This window comes from Pogona vitticeps, chromosome 4 (assembly GCF_051106095.1).
Source record: "Pogona vitticeps strain Pit_001003342236 chromosome 4, PviZW2.1, whole genome shotgun sequence".
Lineage (NCBI taxonomy): Eukaryota > Metazoa > Chordata > Lepidosauria > Squamata > Agamidae > Pogona > Pogona vitticeps.
The window spans coordinates 199,204,476-199,228,485 of NC_135786.1; the positions used below are offsets into that span (position 1 = coordinate 199,204,476).

General features: G+C 39.5%; 1 long non-coding RNA gene across 1 annotated transcript; it reads left to right on the top strand.

Annotated features, from left to right (window-relative positions):
• Positions 1-4,964: 4,964 nt before the first annotated feature.
• LOC144589344 (uncharacterized) lies at positions 4,965-11,258 on the top strand. The gene is made up of 2 exons (XR_013545421.1): positions 4,965-5,569; positions 8,079-11,258. It is a non-coding gene; the product is annotated as an uncharacterized LOC144589344 (long non-coding RNA).
• The last annotated feature ends 12,752 nt before the right edge of the window (positions 11,259-24,010 follow it).

A 24,010-nucleotide genomic window follows, 5' to 3' on the forward strand; every position in this document is an offset into this window, starting at 1 on the left:
CTGCAGTGCAGTGAGACTTTGCCCAAGCAGCTGAAACATCAACTGAACTGTCTCAGAAATCCCCTGGATGGAGCAGAATTTGTTTATGTGCAGCCAGGAAAGAGCCACAGGAGGTGTTGGTTGGATGCCAGGATGCTGAGTGTGTGTGTGGTGGGGAAGAATCCAAGTGTCACCTGAAATAGTTTAAATTAGCTTAAAACCATATATCATTAGAGATCAGTATTTCCTGCCTGACTTACTGGAAAGTAAGGGAAGGTAGCAACTAATAAGTGGTGGGAAGCTGGTGATCCTGAATGGAATCATTCTGAGTTGTGAGTCATGATGTATTTTGCAAAATTACTGTTCTTATGTTTAATGTCTATATTCTTAGACTATGAAGTACCTTTTCCATGTTATTTTTCAAAACTCTAATGAGAAAGCAGCTTCACAGTATACCGTACTCACGGTGCTCTGAATTTCCCCCCACCGCACATGAAGTGGGAAGCTGTTTAAACAAAATAAATGGTTTAGGGAAGGAGAAGCTTTGTGGAGAGAGGTAAATGCTGACACTACACCCTCCCCCCAATCGTTACAACAACATCTACAGGGGGGAAAGCCTGATTGAATCTTCTCATCATAAAAACCTTGTAGCCCTCTAGAGCAGGGGTCTCCAAACTACGGCCTGCAGGCCACATCTGGCCCACCTTGCCATTTTACCTGGCCCATTCCCTTCAGTTCATGTGCATGCATGGGCATGTGGGCATCCATGCATCCGTGCATGCGTGTGTGTGTGGTGTGTATGTGAGTGCATGTCTCTGTGTGTGTCCATGCATTCATGCGTGCACATTCTTGTTCCTTTGGCCCTCAAAAATGATGAAAATCTTGTTCCTGTGGCCTTCATGGTCAAAAGTTTGGAGACCCCTGCTCTAGAGGCAAAGAAAAAAACCTGGTTTGGCAGCAAATAGGCTTGACCAATTCAAATCAGATTTATACGTCACATAGACAATTTTTAAAAAGACAGAAATTCACTTGTCTTATAAGCAGAGCAAATCCCATGGTATTTGACCATGCAGTTGCCCTCTAATTCTCAGAGCTGCCATACTGCATCAAGAATTAAAGAACAGACTCATGTAGGCAGCTTGAGAATTCTTATGTGCTTTAAAGATTAGCCATTGCCCATTGTTGTTAGTCAGTCTTAGGCAACTGCAAATTTGCAGAGACTCTTGAGTACTACATAGCATTCTGGTGGTCCATTCATAATTCAACAGATATCTCATTAAGTATAGTTTAAACTGAGTTGCAATGGTGTTTGAAGCAAAATAAGACCCAGACCATTTACTCCTGTGACTTGCCAAGATGTGCTAAGCACATGAAATGAGCCAAATGCTTTTGATCATGATATATAAAATTATTATTCCTTTATAGCACATTACCATTAGCATGACACTTCTGTTTGGATTGATAAATGTTTCCTATTTAAGTATCTTTTTGAAGGTAGATTTATATCATTCACTATCATAGGCATAGAACACTAAAACGTTTACACAGTTAGGAAAAAATTAATTAGTCATATTTTAATGTCTAATTTTCAACATGTGGCCAAGTCTCCATTCTTTCCTCTAAAGAATGTAAGCATCAGAAGTCTATGAGGTGTGTCTGAAATTTAAGAGCCTCGTGGCGCAGTGGTTAAAACGCTGTACTGCAGCTAAAACTGTGCTCACGACCTGGGGTTCAAATCCCAGGTAGCTGGCTCAAGGTTGACTCAGCCTTCCATCCTTCCGAGGTCGGTAAAATGAGTACCCAGCTTGCTGGTGGGGCAATGTGTAGCCTGTATAATTAAATTGTAAACCGCCCGGAGAGTGCTTGTAGCGCTATGGGGCGGTATATAAGTAAATAAAAAAAAGATAGTGTATTTAAAACTGAGACATTTTATCATGTATCTTCCACCAACAGACAAGACTAGTGTGTGTCTCAAAGAAAAGAAAAACATATGTATACTAGAAAAACATATACAATACACTATCTTAAATTGGCAGGCTGAATTTTTGAAAACCTGTGGGAGGCTCCTGAATGTTGGGTATGTTTATCATGGACTAACTTTTAAAGATGTTTTAAAAACAACCATTTATTTCATTTCAGGTTGTTTTGTTTGTTTATTTATTTATTGAATTTGTACCCCGCCCATTTAGTCAACTGATTACTCTGGGCAGTTTTGGGATACGTCTTCTGTTTTCATGCATTTTTATGTGTAATGGGAACATTTCCAAGTATGCCTGAACAGAAATTCTGGAAAATGAACAAAGAATCTTGCATATACACAGGAATGTGAACACACACACATACCACTGCCAAATATACTGACAGCAGTGCAAAGTTTTTCATAGCTATCCTTGATAGATTCACAACCACATTTTACCAGGAAGGCTTAATTAATGGCATCCTGAGAATCTTCGCATGCAAACTCCCATGGGAAAGCTTAGCTCTTATCGGGCAAAGCCTATTGATTCAGAGGTAGGGCATTTGAGCAGATACACCACCACTGGGATGGAGTTGTTCTAGAGATAAGACAAGGACGGTAAATAATAATTGTATTATTCGCCTGTGTAGACCACTCTATACATGCCATGCATTTCTGTCTTTTAACCTACGTTCCCTTCAGGGGGAAATAGAACTAGCAGAGACAGGAAAGGTCATCTGATTTTATTGAAGAACAAAAATGAGACAGTCATAGAGTGCAAACGTTAGGAATGCTCCCTGGATTTGACTTGGTCTTTTGGCCACATTTCCTACTAAAGATGCCTCCTACTCAGTGATGAATAAAATGCATCAGTAGTTCTACCATTTCACACAACAATCACTGTCTCATATTAAAAGTCTGCGCATGCATCACCTGAGAGACTATGATAAAGTTGTGCTGCTGATGCCTTGAAGATTTCAGTTTAGCCACTGGGCCAATATGACAGGCTACCTGGGAAGCCCACATATATGACCTTAGAAACTATGATGAAAGAATATATATTTAGGGAACTGAGCTCTATATAGTTCTCTATGGGGGAATGGGAGCTGGCTGGATAGCACAGTGGTTTAGGTATCTGGCTGCGGAATCAGAGGGTGGGAGTTCGATTCCCCACTGTGCCTCTTGCAAAAGAGAATTAGCCTATGTGGCCTTGGGCAAGCTGCAAAGTCCCAGGATGCCCCCAGATAAAGAGAATGGTAAATGACTTCTGAGTATTCTCTACCTGGAAAACCCTGAAAAGGGTCACCACACGTCAGAATTGACCTGATGCCACATGATTATTATTGTTATAGGAGAATAATGGGAGAAATGTGAAATAGTTTTGTAGTAAAAACACCTGCAGAAATTGTTCCAGAGTGGGCCATAGCATGCATCACCACAAAATAGTTGGTTTGCTGTTGTTATATGCTGTTAAGTCACCTCCAACTTATGGTGATCCTAGAAGCAAGTGACCTTCAAAATGTCCTATTATTAACAGCCCCAAACTCAAGCCTGCGGCTTCCTTTATGGAATTCATCTACCTCATATTAGATAGTGTGCCTGTCTGTGTACGTTTAATATAATACATGCATTTAGCATGCCAGGGTGGGGAAGCACTCTCCTTTCCCTCTTGTGGACACTAATATTCTGTGCAGGAGCCAACATTCAACTTCCTTTTTAGATAGGATGATGATACTCATTGGGCATGTCCATCAGGCTGTTTGGCCCTCTTGGAGGTTAGTTGCAGTTTTCAAAATAAGAGGAATGGGTGGGTGGGTCAGTGTTTCCTAACCATTATGGATTATTGTGAGCTACTCTTGCTCCAATGCAACGTGCTTTGGGCTGGTACAGTATATTCTTGAATGGGCAATGAAACCTATTTTGCATTATAAAATACAGTTCTTGCTCTGGGCAGTAATGGAACTGGATGGTTGATGGGGATCAGCACAGCGACTTGCATTTTGTAATATTGTTTGCTATAACTATTGTTGTTGTAGTTGCTAAAGATTTTGCTTTCTGCTCCATCCTGATGCTGGAAAACCTTTTTAAAAATCTGTGGCGTTCTACTTTTTTGTGGGTTTTTTTTTTGGGGGGGAGATTGGCTTTGCTCTTTGTGTGCTATTTATATACAGCTTCTCTAGTGAGAGCTCTCCCCTTCCCCCAAAAGCTTTGCATAGCCTCATACCACAGCTAGCCACCACCTGATGTCCTATTTTTCCATTGGCTCTTGCTGTTGCTGAACCTCCGCTCGCTCCAATACTGTCTGTGCATTTCCTGTTGCGAGACATAATCTTCTGTTTTTTTTTCCACCCCTTTGATGTATTCCTAAGGAACGGAGGCATCACGACAAGATTGCATGTTCGCTCACACCGCCCTGCAACTACTCTCCCACAACTGGGAGGTGACTGTGGAAGCAAGAGGGATGGCTGATTGTGCCCAGCTGTTTTGCAAAAAAGAAACAGGATTACAACACCACAGCCATGTGCTGTCCCAAGAGATACCAATCAGTAAATTCATATCAGTATTCTTCTGAAGGAACCCAACTGTCCTCTCCACTAAGATCTATTATTTAGTTGCAAGATGTGGGGAGAAGGACGGGCGGAGGGGGACCATTTATTCCTATGGCTGGGTTCCTCATGATAATACAGAAAGGCGAGGATGGCAAGGTCATGTTTAGTAGACAGTCATATGGCTCGAAGATAGCTGGGGGATCTGATAGGAAAGACATGGCAAATGAGTGAAATGTCATACTTATGCAGTGGTAACCTTAAACATCGGGGGCCAAGTTAAGTGATGGTATTCACACCATCAGAGGTTTTTCCTGAAAAATGATTTGTTAGGTTTGTTCCTCCAGGAGCCTCTCCCTGTTTTTACATCTTAGTGTGCGGTGATAAATAATGCATTGCCTTCTCCTCTGCCTTGATAATAAGGCTTCCTTAATGGTATAAGACAGCTTTCCCCAGCTGGGCAGTGTGTGTGTGGGGGGGTTGGGTTGGGTTTAGACACGTTGGGCTCCCAGATGGTGTCGGACGACAACCTCTCTCATGGTGGCTGGGGATGATAGGGGGTTATAGTCCTGGAGGGTGCTAGATTGGGAAAAGGCTAGTTTAGGACATACATTCTGCAAAACAGGATGAGCTGAGTGCAGAAATAGACATTAAACCCATTCATACTAGTTTTCTGTTTGGCAAGGATGATAACTGATGATTCCAAAGTTAAAAAGGAAAGCTAGGCTTGGATTTTCTCTTCTGTTCTTTTTGCTCTTAGTTCTTTGAAAACACCAACAACTGCACACCCTGAGTTCCATTCTTTGGCTTTTCTTAACGCGTGTGCCATTGTAACAACTGTCATGTAAGGTTAATGACAGCTTCTCATTACCCTTGTCAAATATGTAATAATGTGGCCTGACAACAGGACTGAACAGCTCCTGCTTCTCAGAGCCCTATGTTTTGCCTAGCAGATGGTCGCTGTATTTGGAGAGGCCCTGTTCAGATGCATCAGCGCTATCCTGGACGCATGTGCACAGAAAGTGTTTTTCTCCGATGGGACAGCTCATGAATGGAATACTAATTGGGCACAGCAAGACATCCCAGGGTGGGTTAATTTTCTTCTTTAATTTCTTTTCATATTAATATGAAAAATACATGCAAGGGCTGTTTTTGTTGTTATTTTTCCTCCCTTCTATAGCCCAACCTTAAACACATCGATTAGAACAAGGAACTTCTTCCAGGAGGAAAACAGAAAGGAACCAAAGTAGCCTTCTCTTATTTCTGAAACTTGCTCCCTGCTAACCATGGAGCTATTCTGTAACACCAAGGTATCTCTGACGTGCTCACTTTTTTTTAAGGTTACTGTTTTTAGCCATGTATTTGGAGTTTTGGATTTTGGTTAGATTTTTTTTTTTTTGCTCATAGCAGAAGTGCAAGGATTCACAGAGCAAAGTTATCTTCAAGTTCTCCAATTTAGTTTACATTTTTTTCTTCTTAACTGGCACTTACGGTCTCCAACTCACTCTGAGACATGAGTAAGAGAAAGAATAAAAAGAATTTTCTTTACTCACAGATCTGAACAGCTCAAACAGCAAAACTGACAAACACGGCTGTTTGCAGCAACAAGCCACAAGAGAGGGAAAGGGGCTCAGAGCAGAGATATAGAGCTCTCTTTGAATCACAGGTAGGGAAGATTAGTGCTGTTAGTGATTGACAGTCAACCCCAGCCAAACTTACTAGAGGTAGCATACGAGGTTGCAAAAATGCCAAAAGGTTAGACTTACTTAGAATATATCCCTTTAAATATATTGGATTTAGGTAAACCACTCAAGCTGTATCCAACCTAATGAGAGGAAAAACCCACCAAGTTTTGCTCCAGGGAAATCTAGTGCTGTTTTTAGAGAGAAATATGACTCTTCCATTATATGAGTAGATTTTATTTGCATAGCTTGGATAGGACTAATTTATTGCAGAATTCAAATAGTTTTAAAGAGAAATAGATAAAGGGAGAATTAGTAATAAAGATGAGGAAAGAAAGTGCATGGTGAAGGAGTTACTTACAATGGTAACAGGAAAGCAAAGGTCCGGTGATCTACACTGAGGTATTTTTTTAGCTTTCGTTTGATTAAGTACATTAATAAAGTCTATAGACATGCTTTTGTAAGTAGGCGGTATTTGCTTTATACACATATACGTACATACACACACACACACACACACATATACATATACATATTTTATATGTACATATACATATACATATACATATATATGTGTGTGTGTTTATATATATATATATACACACACACACACACCATATATATAAACACATATACTACATTATTTCCCAAAATAGGTCTGTATATATAATAACATTCTTCAAGAAAGTGATAGTGAACAAAGAACTCAAAACAAGATTGAAACATTGAAAGAAAATAAAACTAAAGGCAAAGTTTAAGACATGAGCCAAAACCTTCTTGAGGAGTTATGCTGGTGTAACGCTAATGGCATAACCCCTGGAAGCAAAGTGCCTCAAGCTAAGAAACCACCACAGAAAATACCCAAGCACAAATAATGTTTATGGTGATTTCTTAACTTGAAGATAGATTAGGTGTGTAATCTTAGATGAAGCAAGTTTAGGTTTCTTGTGCTTATTGTGCTAAAACATGCTGAGACACAACTGCTCAAATGGGAGTGGATGTCACTCAGACTTCCTGTTTCAAAACCTTCTGTTCCTTTTGATAATTGATTCATTTGTAGATCACAAGGCACTCCACATAGTTCCACTACACATGATGCCAAAATCATGTGGCCCCCATCCTATTGTTTGGGGTAGTAAATCGCACAAGAGTAGGCCCATTGAATAAGTGAAAATGTGGTGACTCAGTTTCTCCAAAAGTTCCATTGAGTCAGATGGACTCATTCTAACCATTACTTACTAATCTAAAGTAAGCTGCAATTAAAGTGAGCACATTTGAATCAATAGAATTTACAGAGGAATTGACTCACCAACTCCTGATTAATTCAATGGGCTTTCTCTAGTGTAATTTAAGCAATAGGATTTTGGCAAGTGACTGAAATCCTGTTGCTTAGTGCAGCAAGTTGAATAATAATAATAATTTATTGTCATTGTAAGTATATACACATACAACGAAATTCACAACTAAAGCTGGTCCATTGAATCATATGTTCCATTGATTCAAATGGGCCTATTCTGGTTGTAATGTACTTCAGTATGGCAAGCCACAGCTAAAGAAGGCCCATTGGATAAGTGGAGATTTCATGAGTCAACATCTTCGTAAGTTCCACTGATTAAATGGACTTGCTCTCATTGGAACTTACTACTGGACTTTAGCCAGTATGTTGAAAATAACTGGATGATATTCTGTCAGAGTGAGAGAAACAAAAAAGGTAGAGAAAACATGTGGGGTATACACTTTTAATGGTTGATATCAAGTGTGACCCAAGTATAAATATTCACTAAATTTTACAATGATCCACTTTGATCATCTGGCTTGCTCTTCAGCATGGGCTGTTTAATCTTAACTAACTTTTTCTTCCACCAAAGTCCATTGTTTCTGGTTGACTGATGACATTTTCTTTTTCTTTTCCAGAGCAACATATGTGACAACCTTTGGAGAGTTCAGTCATAAATCTTTTATTACTGTGAACAGTCTTTACCAAACATTTTCAAAAAGTTTTGCTGTGAACATTATGTGTGGCAGCATCATGTTTTCTTTTCACTGTCCAGTGGGAGCTGTCAGGAAATGAGGTCAGTCACCGAACAGACTGGCTCGCCAAAACCTGGCCTCTCTTCAGAGATGGCACTGGGCTTGATCTTTCCAGAAATTCTTTAGTACTGTGCTTCCCTTTTCATAAAGAAGGTCACAAACAGTGTTTCAAGAAACCTGGGATATTTTCATAAACAGAGAGGAAAGCATTTTTTTTTTTAAAAAAAGGTCTTAGAACAAATTGTTTTACACATGACGGCTGCCAAAGCACTGAAAAAGGGAATGTCTTCATATAACACATTCAGTTTATCTTAAGTAAGATGAGGAAATTGCAGTCACAGCCACCGCTATTAATAAGTACTTAAGATACTCAAGAAACAGTATAACGTACAGAAAAGGAATCTGGAAGTAAAAATTCTGCAGGATTTTGTACCAAACTTCCTGTTGGCATTGCCTTGAGAAATAATCTTTTCAGAAAAGGTCAGACCTCAACATCTTCAGGAAAAATAGATGTTATACATCATTTTCAGAAACATACGGCTGAAAGTAGAAGCTAGCAAATGCACGATTTGTCTTTCTTATGCTAACTCATGGCTTATTTGTTATTGGAAATGCATGCATAACTCTGAGGGAAAGCACCGGGTGCAAAAGTTCACTAAACAAAAGAACAAGGTTGCCATATGCCAGCTTTCCCCCCGCCCCCAGGTGGTCTGAATTATATTTTTCTTGGCCACATGGCTATTTTTTTGTGGGGGGGGGAGAGTCCTCAGTCAATGGGCATTTAACACTTGTATTGATTTCAATGAATTAATGTGTTATTTGCTACATATACATATTGTAAATGGCAATTCTATTAAAAAAGTAATACGTGCTACTAATACTTGGTGGCTGATTTCTTGCTGTTGGTGTTGTTGCTTCTCTCAGTTGCCATTAAAAATATATTTTTTTAAAACATAATAAAATGAATATGATCCAACTTCCTGTCATTATTTTGTCCTGAGACAAGCAGGCCGAAAGTCGATTTCATGCCTTAAGAATTGCTCAACTCTCTTGTCAACCAAATAGAAAAGAAGTATATAGGGAGGCGGAATCTCTCTGTCTTCAGAGACAGAAAGAGAGAGAAAGGCAATATTAAACTGAGTGTTTTAGAGCCTATCCATGTGGACATTTGTCCTGCTGTTCGTTGCACATTAGATGGGTTCACTCTTTTTCTTTCCTTTTCATTTTCCTTTTCCCCTTCCTTCCTTCCTTCCTTCCTTCCTTCCTTCCTTCCTTCCTTCCTTCCTTCCTTCCTTCCTTCCTTCCTTCCTTCCTTCCTTCCTTCCTTCCTTCCTTCCTTCCTTCCTTCCTTCCTTTGTCTCCACATATGGATACTGCTGGAGCAAACCAATTTGCCCCAACCTGCACCTTTTTTGAAGCCCTGTGAGGAGATTCTCCTCTTTTTGGTGTGGGTTGAAGGGCCCCAGTTTAGGGCCTGTGCAGACAGGGGAATATGGAGGGATCTGGTTTGCGCTTAAATGGTTCTTATGTTCAGTGCGATCTATTTTATCTCTCACTTGAGTGATTCTTCCCTTCACGCTGGAGACATTTATTCTCCTGTGAGAAGGGTCTACGCAGCTCTTTCAATCACCAGTTTACTCATGTGTAAATGTAGTTGGTTTATGCATGAATAAGATTTACCTGATTTACTCACAAGTAAGGTTTATCTGGTTTATTCACAAGTAAAGAGGCGGACGCAAAGAACTGCAAAGGGGCAAGCTTGCAGTGGTGGTATTGGTGTGAGGGGAAAACCTTGGGATGAAGGCTGAGTAAACTCCTTTTCCGTGTCTTTCTCCTGGTTCACCTGGGGCCTTGCAGGAGCTGCACAGTCTTGTGGGGGTGGAGCCCATGGAGTCAATATAGTCCCTTCCCCGTCTCTCATCGCAGCTGTCATTCAGCCTCTGCAGTGGCTTCCGTTTTTGTTGTTGTTATTGTTGTTAAATAAAGTCAGTGGCATATTGAAAGAGCAATGCATCAACCTAACATAGTATTAGAAATACATTCTATCAGTTACGGAAATATTTTAAAAAGAAGATAAAAATAGAGGGGACTTCTCTATCTTCCCGTTTAATGTCTGAACCCACCTATTACATCACAGGGTTGTCAACTCTGATAACAGAACCCACAGCTCCATTTGGGTGCGAATTAATCACCTGCTCAGGCTACATAATGGATTAATGAAGAACACATTGAATTGTGCCCAAAACCTAGCCCTGTACCAGAAAGGAGCACGAAAGCTTGTAAAGGAGCAAAATTGGTTGATCTAAATAGAAACATGTAGATGACACAATGTGGTTCAAACCAAACTGTACCAACAGCTATCCAAATACTGATCCATATATCCATCTGGATAGGTGCAAAGTCTGTTCCCAGTGAGTGTGGTCTCTGGGAGAATGGCCTAAATTGGAGTCTTGCTGCTACTTCTGGTGTCAGTTTCTGGTATTCTGAAATCACTTATGAACCACTTCAGGATACTGGAAATTGACAATTCCCCTGATAGTCTGTGTGTCACAAAAAGGTGACTACTAGATTGTTTGTATCCCAAAAAGAAGAATACCATATGGGTGTTTTTAAGAGCTAATTAAAGACTTGGTTCTTTAGGCAGGCCTTCCCTACTGTCAATACATGATGTTTACTTTCTACTTAATTTTTTGTTTCATATTTTTCATCTTGATTAATACTAATATTGTCAATGTAAATCATTGTTTTAATTGTTTTTATGAATAATTTTATTGTGAGCCACCCTGAGTAGACATATGTCTAGAAGGTCGGGATAAAAATCTGATAAATAAATAAACAAATAAATAAATAAACAAATAAATAAATAAATAAATAAATAAATAAATAAATAAATAAATAAATAAATAAATAAAGGACCTCACAAGACACATTAATAAATGCAACATGAATATACTTTATTACTTATTGATTACAATTCTAATAAAAGGGGTTTTATGCATTCAATACATTTACACCACATACATACTGACCAAAGAGAGAAGAATTCTTTATTTGCTTCACCCAAGTTCCAAAGAAAGCAGTTGGTTCCAAAATTTGTAGGTTGGAGAAATTATACCTTCCCGGACCCCTCCTTTTATATTCTTTTTGGGCAGGTTGCTAGCTGAGCATGCACATTAGATGCTTCTTTGTTTCCCCCCAGATATATGGTCCTTATCACCTATTGTGAAGTATGGAATGTTTTTAGATAGGTGTGGAATGTTTTTAGATAGGTATACCAGGGTCTTCTTAATCCCCGAGTTTGTTCTACATCCTCAATTAGCAGCAGATGGTTTTTGTCAACTTACTGAAAGCACACTGAAGTTCAAAAAGTTCACAGTTCAAGAGCTGAATTTCTCACAATGAGGACTTATAGTCAGAAATATAAGGTCTCATAGTTACTCTGGTTCTGCTGGTCTCCATCTTTGTGTCCTTGCTGTCTTTCTGGTTCTTCACCATTTCCAGGCCAAACATGCACACACCTTACATGTGGAGGATCAGGGGAAGTGAAATTATTTTTTATTGAGTCTGCTAGATTATAGCTGATGTAATAAATCACTTTGATTAATTTTTTAAAATAAATATTTTTGTTTGTCTGTGTATTGCAGATCATAATTGATTTTCAATCAACCATACATAGACAGGCAAAGAAAAAATAATAATTTAATTGAAAGGATTCATTACATCAGAGATGATTCTAGCAGAAGGAAAAAATATAATTTCACTTCCCCTGACCCTCCACAGATGATCAGGGGAAGCGTTTAATTGACAGTGGGATGAGATGAAGGCTCATCCAACCCTTTTAAAGCCCAATCCAGGCCACATCAAAATGGCAAGTGTGGATAGACCGTTACTGTTCACAGATAATCTGTTTTTCTATTTTAATAACAGCTTTTCCCTGGTAAGAAGGCAAAAGAAACAAAAGGAAAGAAAAGTTGCAAACAAGATGGTCTAGATCCTCTACAAACCTCAATGGGTCCCTTGCTGGGAAAAATGCAGCATATTATTATTATTATTATTATTATTATTATTATTATTATTATTATTATTATTATTATTATTATTATTATTATTATTATTATCATCATCATCATCATCATCATCATCATCACCATCATCATCATCATCATCATCATCATTATTATTATTATCATTATTATTATTGTGCCATGATAAAATGCAGTGTAAAAGTACCAAGAGCAGTAGTTTCCAGACTTTTTGATATCATACCACTTTCGGATATTTGAGAAAATGTCATATATTTCACTTCTCTTTTACTAGCGTCTCCTTAGTTTTAAACAATGTTTACTAAGGTTTTGTGTTTATTTTTAATTTGAAGTTATAAATCTAATTTTTTGTAGGGTGGAGTGTTCCTTGGTAAATAAAGGGGCGTAGGAGCCTTTGGATCCTCAGCTGGCATAATGCACCTTTAGAATGTCCTGTTTCAGACTCAGATACAACCCTGGAGTTTTCTGAAGATGTATTGGAGGGCCTGTCACTCCAGTAATCCTGCAACATGTCCTGCAGGTGTATGAGGGTGGTGGAATTGCTACCATGTAAGTGCCGTCCTATCCATGGACCACACTTTCCATCAGCAGAGCAGCATGGAGACCTTTAGCAAGCCGAAAGTCAGCTGTAAGATTGCATATAAAAAGTCTCCATTTAGGATACCATACAGTCTAAGTGGCAGACATTGCCCAAAATCCTCACAAAGAGAAATTGACTAAATTATTGTTAGTAATTGTGGCTAATCAACAAGTTGCTAGGGACACGAGAGACGTGTGCCAGCTCTGTGATCTGGTGCACCACTGACACACAACCGACTTCTTGTTAATTAGTCACAGCAGCTTCCATAATTCCTTTAGTATATACATAAATGGGACATAAATTCCAATAGGATTTTGGCTTCTGAAGTCCAGTGTAGTTGGTGGGTATACTTAGCATACACATAACTTTCTTTCAGTGAAAGTAATGAGGCTTAAATATACTTCTTTGATCTGGACTGTGCCCTCATTGTATCATGATGTGGCTGTTTTTGCCTGTATTTATTCTGATGTCACAACTGTTCAGAAATTATGTTATCCTTCCATTTTTAAAGTCTATATCTACACACAAATACAATTTTATATAGATAGCATACATGTTTGCCTGACTACACAATTTTGGACCTATTTATAATTTATAACTGTTTCATATTCTATATAACAGCATATCACCATAGGTTATAATGGATATTCCTTATCAGAAAACATCAAAGCTTCACTGACATAATATTTCATGCACCATTAGCATGATAACATTTTTGTTAATTTGGAAACTTTCTCATGCCAACCCTAAATTTTGATAAATAATTGGGTCAGTCTTCAATGCACATTTCCCCTCCTTTTTAAAGATTCCAATGCCTGATGCTGATCATTTGAGATTTATGCACAATCCTATTCCCATCAGAGATGTGCTTGACAGATATTGAAGCTATTTCCTCAGAGTCTGTCACTGCAATTACCAGAAACTCTTCTGCATTTTGACCAGTGGGATCAAGATATTGCTAAAGTCAAATAAAAAAATTAAGCTGATGTTGCTGTGTAAGATCCAATGTGGATAGAAAGAATCAGGGAAGAAGGTCTGGCAGCTTTTCATGAGGTGCCAAGGCTTGCTTTTAGCCTCACAAAAGTTGTTAGGGAGGAACATGAAAAACTTTAATCTCTTGACTAGCTAAGGACCATGGTGGTATAGTGGTTATAGTGGTCTAGGAAGGAGGGCACCTTGATTTTAATCTCTACTAAGCTGTGAAGTCTTGACTAGAGATGGGCATGAACCAAACCGTGAACCAGAAAGAACACGAACCGTGCTACGTTTTGTATTGGCAAAACAGGATGCCTGCCCCTCCCCTTAACCCTGCCCCCGTTGCCTCCCTACCTTGTCTTGAAGCTGTTGCCTCCCCCTTTGCTGCCACCATCCTGAGAGGCAGCAGACCCATCTCCTTTCATGGAAGCTTTCATATCACACACCTGCTGCTCAGGATTGGTGGGCACATGTGCGCAGGTCCAGTTTCCATGCAAAATGGGATCCCTGAGCTGAAGCACAAGCCATCTCAATTTGTTTTTTTTTTCTGTTTTGTGGTTTTGTTCATGCCCATCTTGAATTGAAAGTGTGGCAAAAGGGTCCTTGTGCCTGCATAATGGGCCCTGGTGGATTGCATGTGGCCAAAAGCCTACATATTGTCCATCCTAGTTTAAGAGTTAATTCAGGAAATATACTTTGTCTCACTCCTTCATATGTGATGATGTGGTGGTTTTATTTTTGACCCTGTTGTCATGGTCAGATCTTTTCCTGGTAAAGTTTAGATTCTCTGCCACTACTACCCTCTGCAGGGGTGGGGGTAAATTCAAATGAGCCAACCCCAGAGACTTATGGATCCTGAAGGATTTCTGAATGTATTCTTGAAGGCTTTCATGGCCATGATCTGATGGTTGTTGTGGGTTTTTCGGGCTCTTTGGCCGTGTCCTGAAGGTTGTTCTTCCTGACGTTTTGCCAGTCTCTGTGGCTGGCATCTTCAGAGGACAGGAGTAGGAACTCTGTCTGTACTGTGAGTTCCTACTCCTGTCCTCTGAAGATGCCGGTCACAGAGACTGGTGAAATGTCAGGAAGAACAACCTTCAGGACATGGCCAAAGAGCCTGAAAAAACCCACAACAACCATCAGTTCCTGAATGCTCTGGGGGAGTTTCCAGCTGATGTGGTCGGCGCTCCTGTCGAAGCCCAGGTCATTTTGTGTTACAAAGAGATGGCCCGGGTGGTTGACACGATTGTACCTAGACGCCCCCTCTCTGCCTGCAGAGCCTATATGGCCAGCATTTCTCCAGTTGTATTGCTTCCTCGGTGTGTCATCCAGCAGTGCTATTTCAGGTGGTCTGGGACCTTCTTCAGCCTAATGGTCTGGTGGAGGTCCCGGACTGCTCAGTGGCTCGCTGTAACAAATTTGTTACATACTTTGAAGGAAAATTTGCTCAGATTCGCAAAGAGTTGGACTCTACTGTTGATGCAGAGCCTATGGTTATGTCCAGTGTATGTCTGTATCTCTCTCAACACCCCCATCTCCCATTGGATGTGCTCCAGACAGTCTCAAATAAGAAAGAATCCTAAAGCCACAACACTTAGAGCTGGTGCACCAGCACTAAAAATCCCAATAGCTGATTGAAGCAGGGACTAGTTTTAGAACCACAAATACTGTCAGCCAAATATTCAGACAGTTGCTTGATTGTTGTACTTTATTAAAGAGAAATAAAGAATAATAATAATACAAAAACTTTAAAAAGGGTAAATGTTCAAAATGGTTACAAAAAGGTTTGTCAAAGTGCAAGAGCAGCTGCAGAGACAGACTTAAAGGCATTAAAGAGGAACAAGCCAGAGAATAGTAAAAAGTAGAAATGGGCTATTTGTATTCGTATACGAATACAACCCTCTAGCACAGCTGGACATAACGAGGGTTCGCCCCCCCCCGGGCCAGACCATCCATTCATATGTCCACCGCCACCATGGGTTCTGCTCTCCCTTCCAATTGCTCCAGAGCTCGCAGTCGGCTATCCACTCATCAGCCTGGCAGGGAGACTCATCTTCCCTCCTTCTGGCAGGATACTCACACCTTAATACTCATAGCTTAGCCGTGAGATGGTGTAGTTCTGGGATATGCACAGAACGCAAGATGGTAAACAAATCCAATCTTCCCCTTAGAAGCAGGCCAAGTCTCTTCTAGGTATTGCAAGACAGCAGCTGAGCAAAACACCTTCTCCACAGAAATATGCTAGGCTGGGGCTAGTTTTCGTAATTCCTAGTTTTCCTAATTTCCTTTTAACTACTTTTCCTAATTCTGTTCTATGCAAGTAAATCGGCCATTACACACCTGTTGCCAACATCATCTTCATCCCTTTTTGTGTTCCGCCAAGACAAAAGGCATCTTCCTGACCTGCTCGGCTTCCCACAATCAAAATCTGCTTAACTCTTGGAGTAGGAAGCAGACTGGCTCCTTTTGAGTCACAGAGTTAGATTCCTTTCGAGATTGCTTTGACATGCTCTCTAATAAAAGATAAACATGGAAACACCAACTCTTCTCTAAGTCCTTTCTTTGAATTATTCAATAGTAGAAGGTAAGTTGAAAGCATGTATTTCCCTTTCACATGCTGACTGTTGCATATTTGGTCAGCTTTCCAGGAACTTTTAACAGAAGCATTGAAGTGTCCAGTAACTAAATCCCATGTTTCATAGTCCCCACATCCACATTATCTTCACACAGTCATGTTTTTAACTGTTATACAAGGGGCTATCTATGTCACATCAGCAGCGCCTACCCCTAGTCTTGGCTCAAGTTTTGGTCATGAAATCTAAGGGAATCAGAAGGTCCAAATCCGACATTCATAATACTGAGGAAGAGAAAGCAATGGCAGAGATCATTGCTTCAAAATATCCAGGTCCTTGTCTGTTTAGAACTTTAAAAAGAAAAACAAGAATAAGAAAAACAGTAGCCATTTCATTTCAGCCTAGTGTGGAATTAAGAAGGGGAAAAACACATTGGAGGTTTAATACAATCAAGAAACCCCATCCCTTTGCCATCTCAGGTCCAACCAAATTATAAACCCTACCAAAAGCCTTTTAAAGCAGCAATTACCATATTTTTTCATGTAAAAGACTATACTTTTGTCTAAAATCTTTAGACTAAAAATTGAGGGTCATCTTATACATGGAAGTAAGCTGAGGAGGAAAAAACAAGTGGAAGAGAAAGCAGGGATCAAAGTGATCCTGCAGGGCTTTGATCCCTGCTTTCCCCTCCACTTGCTAAGCCTTAGCAAAAGCAAAGCAGGAATCAAAGTGCTGCAGGATCGCTTTGATCTGTGCTTTCCCCTCTGCTTGCTAAGTCCCATGGAGCTTAGCAAAAGGAGAGGGGAAGGATTTTTTTTTGGACTTATATACCACCCCATAGCGCTACAAGCACTCTCCGGGCGGTTTACAATTTTTCAATTATACAGGCTACACATTGCCCTCCCAGCAAGCTGGGTACTCATTTTACCAACCTCGGAAGGATGGAAGGCTGAGTCAACCTTGAGCCGGCTACCTGGGATTTGAACCCCAGGTCATGAGCACAGTTTTAGCTGCAATACAGCGTTTTAACCACTGCGCCACAAGGATCAAAACAATCCTGTGGCTGTATAAGGGGGAAAGGGATCAAAATGATTGTGCAGTTGTGGAATTGCTTTGATCCCTTTTCCTCTCCTTTTGCTAAGCCACACGGGGCTTAGCACAAAGGGAGAAAGCAGGGATCAAAGCCATCCTGCATCGCTTTGATCCTTTTTACCCTACATTTGCTAAGTCCCGCTTAGATTTCTTAATTCTGGGATAGAAAAGTGGGGGGCGTCTTATACACAGAAAAATACGGTAATAGGGCCACAAGAAAAGATAAGGAGGGCAGCATCTATGTCTTGGGACTTCATGGTCTTCTGCATCCCTTTTTTAGATAGTGATGCATATTATTTCATATTATTTTAAAATATGGTAAAGCAGACCTGTTCCTTACAAGGGGCTTCCCTCTGGCCCAATCCTTCTGGCTAAGTGGGCCTCTGTCCCTCTTTCTTTTCCTCTGACTGTTCCCCCTTCACCTTCTGTACTGCTTGGTCCTAAAAGTAGCTGTTAGCCAGTTCAGATGTTTAGGGGGTGAATACTTTCTGTTCTTTTTACCGAGCCCCTGTCCAGTGTTAGGACACTGAATTCATGGGCCAAGGAAAGATTCAGAAACCATTTTTCAATGGCAATTCCAATTCTGAGAAGCTTGACTAAATGAACATAACATTCTCCTCTCTGTCTGGGCAAAGGCCTGGAAGAAAAAAGACATGTGGCTGAACACAACTGTGCATTGACTGTTTCCCTTCCCAAATGTGCATTGACCTTTAAGGAACATGCACACTGCTTAAGAACGAACTCAGCCGCAGGCAAATATAAAAATGCTTCAAGTCCCCTGAGACTTCAGTGGTGCTTTGCTTCCTTTTTTCTCCAAGCAAGCTCAGCACAGGCATTTTGCTAAGAATGCTAGGTTTTCAAAACTCTGCTCTTGGGGACTTTTCAGTAAGCTTTGAACTTCTACACAGAACGTACCCTTATTGGACTATCTGTTTGACTATAGTCTCTAAGAACTGTACTAGATGTGATGAGGGATTTCTGGTACTACATTTTTTTTCTTTTTCAAAAAGAACCTGTGGAAGTTGCATGGAGTTGGGGGATCAGGGTCCCTTTTGCACCTTTGCAGATCCTTTGATGCAAATCCTCTCCCTGTTCATATTAAAACACAATGTTGGGCTACCATGGGCCACAAGAAATACTAGTAAGTGGGCTCTAGAGCACATGAATTCTCACTAGAGGCTCAAGTGACTAATAGAGGCTTTTCTTTAGGAGATAGCATTAGAAGACAAGACTCACTGGGGAAACAGAAAAACCACAGAGATACTAGCAGGATGGGTAAAAATCAGTGATTTTTTTTAAAATTTTGATTTAAATAACAATTTAAATTTAAAAATCTATTCTTTAATTTAATTTTGCAAAAAATCCAATTTTAAAATTATTTAAATCAATTTGATTTAAATCAAATTCACCCTGGATGCTAGGAAAAACTGAAGACTAGAAGAGAGGAAAACTGAACATGAGATGGACAAGCTGTATATAAAAAAAGCATAGCCAGTAAAATAGCATTGAATTTTCAATATCTGAAAAGGGCTGTTAATCAATGGAGCTTTATAAGATCATTAATTCATAGGGTCTCCATACGTTGGAAGTGTCTGAGTGGCACATAACAATAAATAAACCATGACAGGAAAACATATAGATATAATGCTTATCCATGTCTTACAGGTCTCTGTGAATGTGCCTAGTTGGTAAAATTGTCCGGTGAAGGGCTTTTTGTGAATACCCCCTCCTGCAGATGCCTGCATGCTGGGTATGCCAGAGGGCCCTTCCCCTCCTTTCTCAACTCATCTTCCATAATCAGTCTCCCAGAGGTTAAAGTGGTAAAGTGGTAGAGGGCATGAAGATGCCTTTTCCACACAATTTAGTCCTTTAAAATGTTGTGACTACCAAATAATGTTCACAGTTTAATTTTTTTAATTGCTTGTAATCACATTTGTTTGCTACCTTTAGCACAATTTTAAATAAATCAACAAACATTAGCAAATGTGAGGGAAGAATTCAGATGGGGAATTAGCATTACAGGGACAGTGCTTTTAATCTTTTCCTGCACCTCAGCCCCAATCCAGGTTTTGCTCCCTACGTGGTCTATCTTCTCAAACATATGAGATATCAGGAGTTCTAGAAGAAGCATATTGTATCTAGAACTTCAAGAGGTTCTATCATCATCATCATCATCATCTTCATCACCATCACCATCATCGTTGTTGTTGTTGTTGTTGTTGTTGTTGTTGTTGTTGTTGTTCTTCTTCTTCTTCTTCTTCTTCTTCTTCTTCTTCTTCTTCTTCTTCTTATTATTATTATTATTATTATTATTATTATTATTATTATTATTATTGACAGTGTGAGGAGAGAACTTAAGAACTCCCTTCCTGGACAAGGATGTAAATCTTTCCTTGTCAGAAATTGTTCCCACAGGCAAAAGTGGGAAAACAAAAACATTTTCTTGTCACTTGCAAGATGGCGAGATATTTGCTATCAATTTTGATCTGAGATTTGTGTATGTGAGAAAGGTTTTTGCACAAATCATGCAAATTGTGTAGCTAAGCAGTAATGCTGGCTGCCATGTTGTGCAGTCTTTTTAAACATTTGAAACCTCCAAAGGGAAGTCTGTTTCTTTTTGACCAAGGAATGAGTCCTGTGCTTGCTGTATTTGAGTATTGTTTACTTCACAAAGATACTCATTATGAACAGAGACATTTTGTGGAAATTATGGAAACCCCAACAACAACAAGAAAAACAACAACAACAAGCTTATCTCATTCTTATGCTAAAAGCAATACTGTACTTCTTAGGAGGAGAGGTAACGAACTCTCAGCCGGCTATCTTGATGTGCCAAGACAGCCTGTCTTGTGAAAAATGGGTAGATCAGCAAGATTTCTTCAAAAACCTCACACTTCTAATGATGTAGAACGGCTTGGAATGCTTCCTTAACCCATCCCTTCCACTCCCAGCCTCTTTTGATTTCTCAGGAAGCAGTGAAAAGCAGCTCTAGCCATGTTTAGCTGAATGTGATGATATATGATATTATTTTTTAAATATCCAAACTTGTGGGAACAGTGTAACTGCATTATGCTGAAAGAAGCTGGAGCTCATGTTCAGCCCTTCCCAACATCTCTAGTTCCTTCTACTGCCCATGACATCTCAATTGGGCTTGGGTAGGTAGTTCAGATTTCTGCTCCCAGCTGAAGCTCACCAGATGCCTTGGTTCAGGGCTTGATTAGGCAATTTCTAGAGCATCTCCAAGACGTCTTCTGTGTGGTGAACTGTCATCTGGATGCATCATACCCAAATTCCAGTGCATGTTCTCCTGCATATGATGTAAACTGATTTGCTCTGTGTTGAGTGCAGAATAATTCCATGATGCATTAGCAAACCAACCAAGTAAGCTTACCACTCCTTCAGCCTTATGTTAAAGTGTGGAAGAAATGAAGTTAATTTAGGAATATGACGCAGGATGTAGAGGTTCTTTTGATCTTTGGTGAGCCTAATCCAGTGAGTCACAACCCTGAACAGTAGGAAAGATACAGATTGAGTAATGATGATATATTTATCCTCAGTAATTTTTCATGTAAAAGGAATAGCAAAGAGAAAGAGAAACAAAAGTCACATGGTAGGACTATTGTTTCCCTCCTATTGTGTTGAACTTGTAACTATATTCTTTCAAAGAGGGGGTGCTTCATATCTAAACATCACTGGCAGAACTTTCTTTTTTATTTCTGGTTGAATGAAGACTTTCCCCAGTTCAGTGTCTGTCTTCTCTTCTGCCCATCTCTTGCGGGATACATAAATTGGTTGAAAGAAACCTACGACAGCCTAGAGATTTACTACATCTTAGTGAAACATAAAAAGATAGAACTAATTTAACAATATGTAGCAGAACATCCTTTTTTCAACCAAAAAAATTACAGTCATGGAATCAGAATTATAATACACTATAAAACATGCAACCCCAGACACATATAGAACTTACCTCAATTTTGAAAGCCCCTTGCAAATGATCCATTCAGTTCAGGGAGAACTGAGAGGGTGAGAGAAGGGAGTGAGTAAGAGAAGAAGGGGACAGAAACAGATTTAGAAAAAGATAGAACTTGCCTGCTTTTGTCCTTGGTTCTGTCACTATTGGCATGTATCCTGTAATAATTTTCCCCTAAAAAATGCATCCCTCAGTGGAAAACCGATTCCCATTCATCCTATTGAATGCTAAGACTTTTTTTTTAAATTATTATTTTCCTAGGCAAAAAAAGGCAACATGTTCCACTACTTGTTAATTATTATTCAGAGAAGTTTAATATGGTTTCAACTTTTTTAAAAATACAGTTATAAATGCCAAAAAGAGCAAAAAAAAATATAACTCCCCAAAAGCTTCCCAGTTTTTCTTGATGCCCTGGAGCAAGACTCCTGCTGCAAGATGGTCTTCATTATCTCCTTTCAAGTTCATCTTGATGAAAAAATATTTTTATTTACACCAGGAATGCAGGATCTAACACAGGCACTGAGAACTGGAGTCCAAAAACTAACTCTTATTCTCTTCCTCCTTAACATGCCTTCTGCTGCTCATTTGTTTGCTTGACTTCTGGGTATAAGAGGCTGACTACATGGGCATTTAGCCCGCTGGTTAGTTTGCTGGTTTGCTCCTAAAGATGACGATCAGATGACATCTTGCCCGGAGTGAGCCAGTCTGCCCCCCAGAGCAGTCCTACCCACATCTTTCTTGCCCGTCATAGGCTTCTACTTTTATTTTTATGTAGGTAGGATCACCATCCTTTGGTCTGTTTCCAGTGTATGTAATATCTGGGAATGAACCGAAAGCCTTGTTTTTTTGGTTTAGCAATAGCATGAGGTTGCTTAATAGAGCCACACCAGGATATTGGGTAATAAACTTTTCCTCTGCTCCTTGGCAGAGTGGCAGGGAAGTGAATAAAGTTTATTTCTGCCACCATGACAGTTTCTCAACTGCCCTTTAAGACAAGGGAAAGAGTATTATCATATGAAGATATTCAGATGAATGATTCAGTAAAGGAGCAGTGAGTAAAATGTATAGATTCTTGCTTGACTTAGAAGAAGAGAGTGAGAAAGAAGGATTGAAGTTAGTGTGGGAACAAGACTTAGGAAAAAGAATAAATGATGAAGAATGGAGGAAGATGTGGAAAATGAGGGTATTAAGATTTATGTCAGTGAGAATGAATTTTTTTTCAAATTGGGTTTAAGATGGTATTTAACAGCAACAAAATTGAATAAAATTAACGCTAGTTATCCGAATGTGAGAAGGAAATTGGTACATACTTTCATATGTGGTGGGAATGTGAAAAAGTACAAAGATTTTGGAAACTAAACTCTAAAGAACCAAATGACATATGTGAAAAAGATATAGAATTCAATCCTGAGATTGTTCTGTTATCAGTATTTGAGCATGTGGAATATGATAAGATGACTAAAGAATTGATTACCAATTTATTAACAGCAGCTAGATTAATAATAGCTAGGCACTGGAAATTAAAATCTGAATTTCGAATGGAAGAATGGGATAATGAAATATAGAATATAGCTATAAATGATAAGTTAACTTGTAAAATAAAGGTTAAGAAAGGAGAGATGAAAAAGAATGATGTTTATGATATATGGGGCAGATTTTTGGAATATGTGTTAACAAGAGGAAAAGGGAAAGCTCCAAATCAAGAATCAATGCAGTTCTGGAGAAGAGGGCAATAAAAGAAGAAGAAGATGCCTATGATGAATACACATACCTAATTTTTTAAAAAAGTGGACCAAATAGAGTTGCTTGAAGTCTTTATGTCATTTGAATGTGAGGATTGCACCAAATGGCATATTGGACCTCCTAGCAACCCTGTTTAAATGGCTCCATCCTGCTCTGATCCAGCTGTATAGACAAACCCTAGCATGCATCAAACACACATCATCTCATGAGGGAAAAGGCAGGCATGGTTGAATGCCCCTTCTTCTACCTGTCACTGCTTGCTTGCTTAGTGAGCTGAGGCGAAAGGAGGTTGGCACAGTGTTTTGGCCATCTCTTGACTCTAGCTCTATGTTCTGTGGGCACTATTCTTTGTTTTTAAAACATAACATAAATAGTAGATTGTACATCATAGGGTGCATTTTTGGAAGGATGTGTTTTAAATTCCCCTTATAATTTTAAATTAAAGGTGTTTGATCATAATATGAAGATTAAACTGACGGCTGACAGTATATAGTATAGCCACATGTTGCTATTACTGGATGTTTGCTATACTTCTTTTATGGTTGCCATGCACTGTCAAGTAAATTCTCACTTATGGCCTAGGATTTTTTATTTCTGTGAGATGTTCAAGGAGTGGTTTATCATTGCCACCCCTAGTGTATTTCCATGATTAAGTGAAGATTTGAATCTAGGCCTTCTGAGTCCTGGTCAGGTGCTCTATCCGCTACACCACCCTGGGATACTTCTACTGCTAGGGCCCATTTTCATTTTACAATAGGAAGAGAAATATGGTTCTAACCATGCCCAAGTTGAGCACATACAGTATATATGAAATGGGATGCACAATAACAAATGCACGC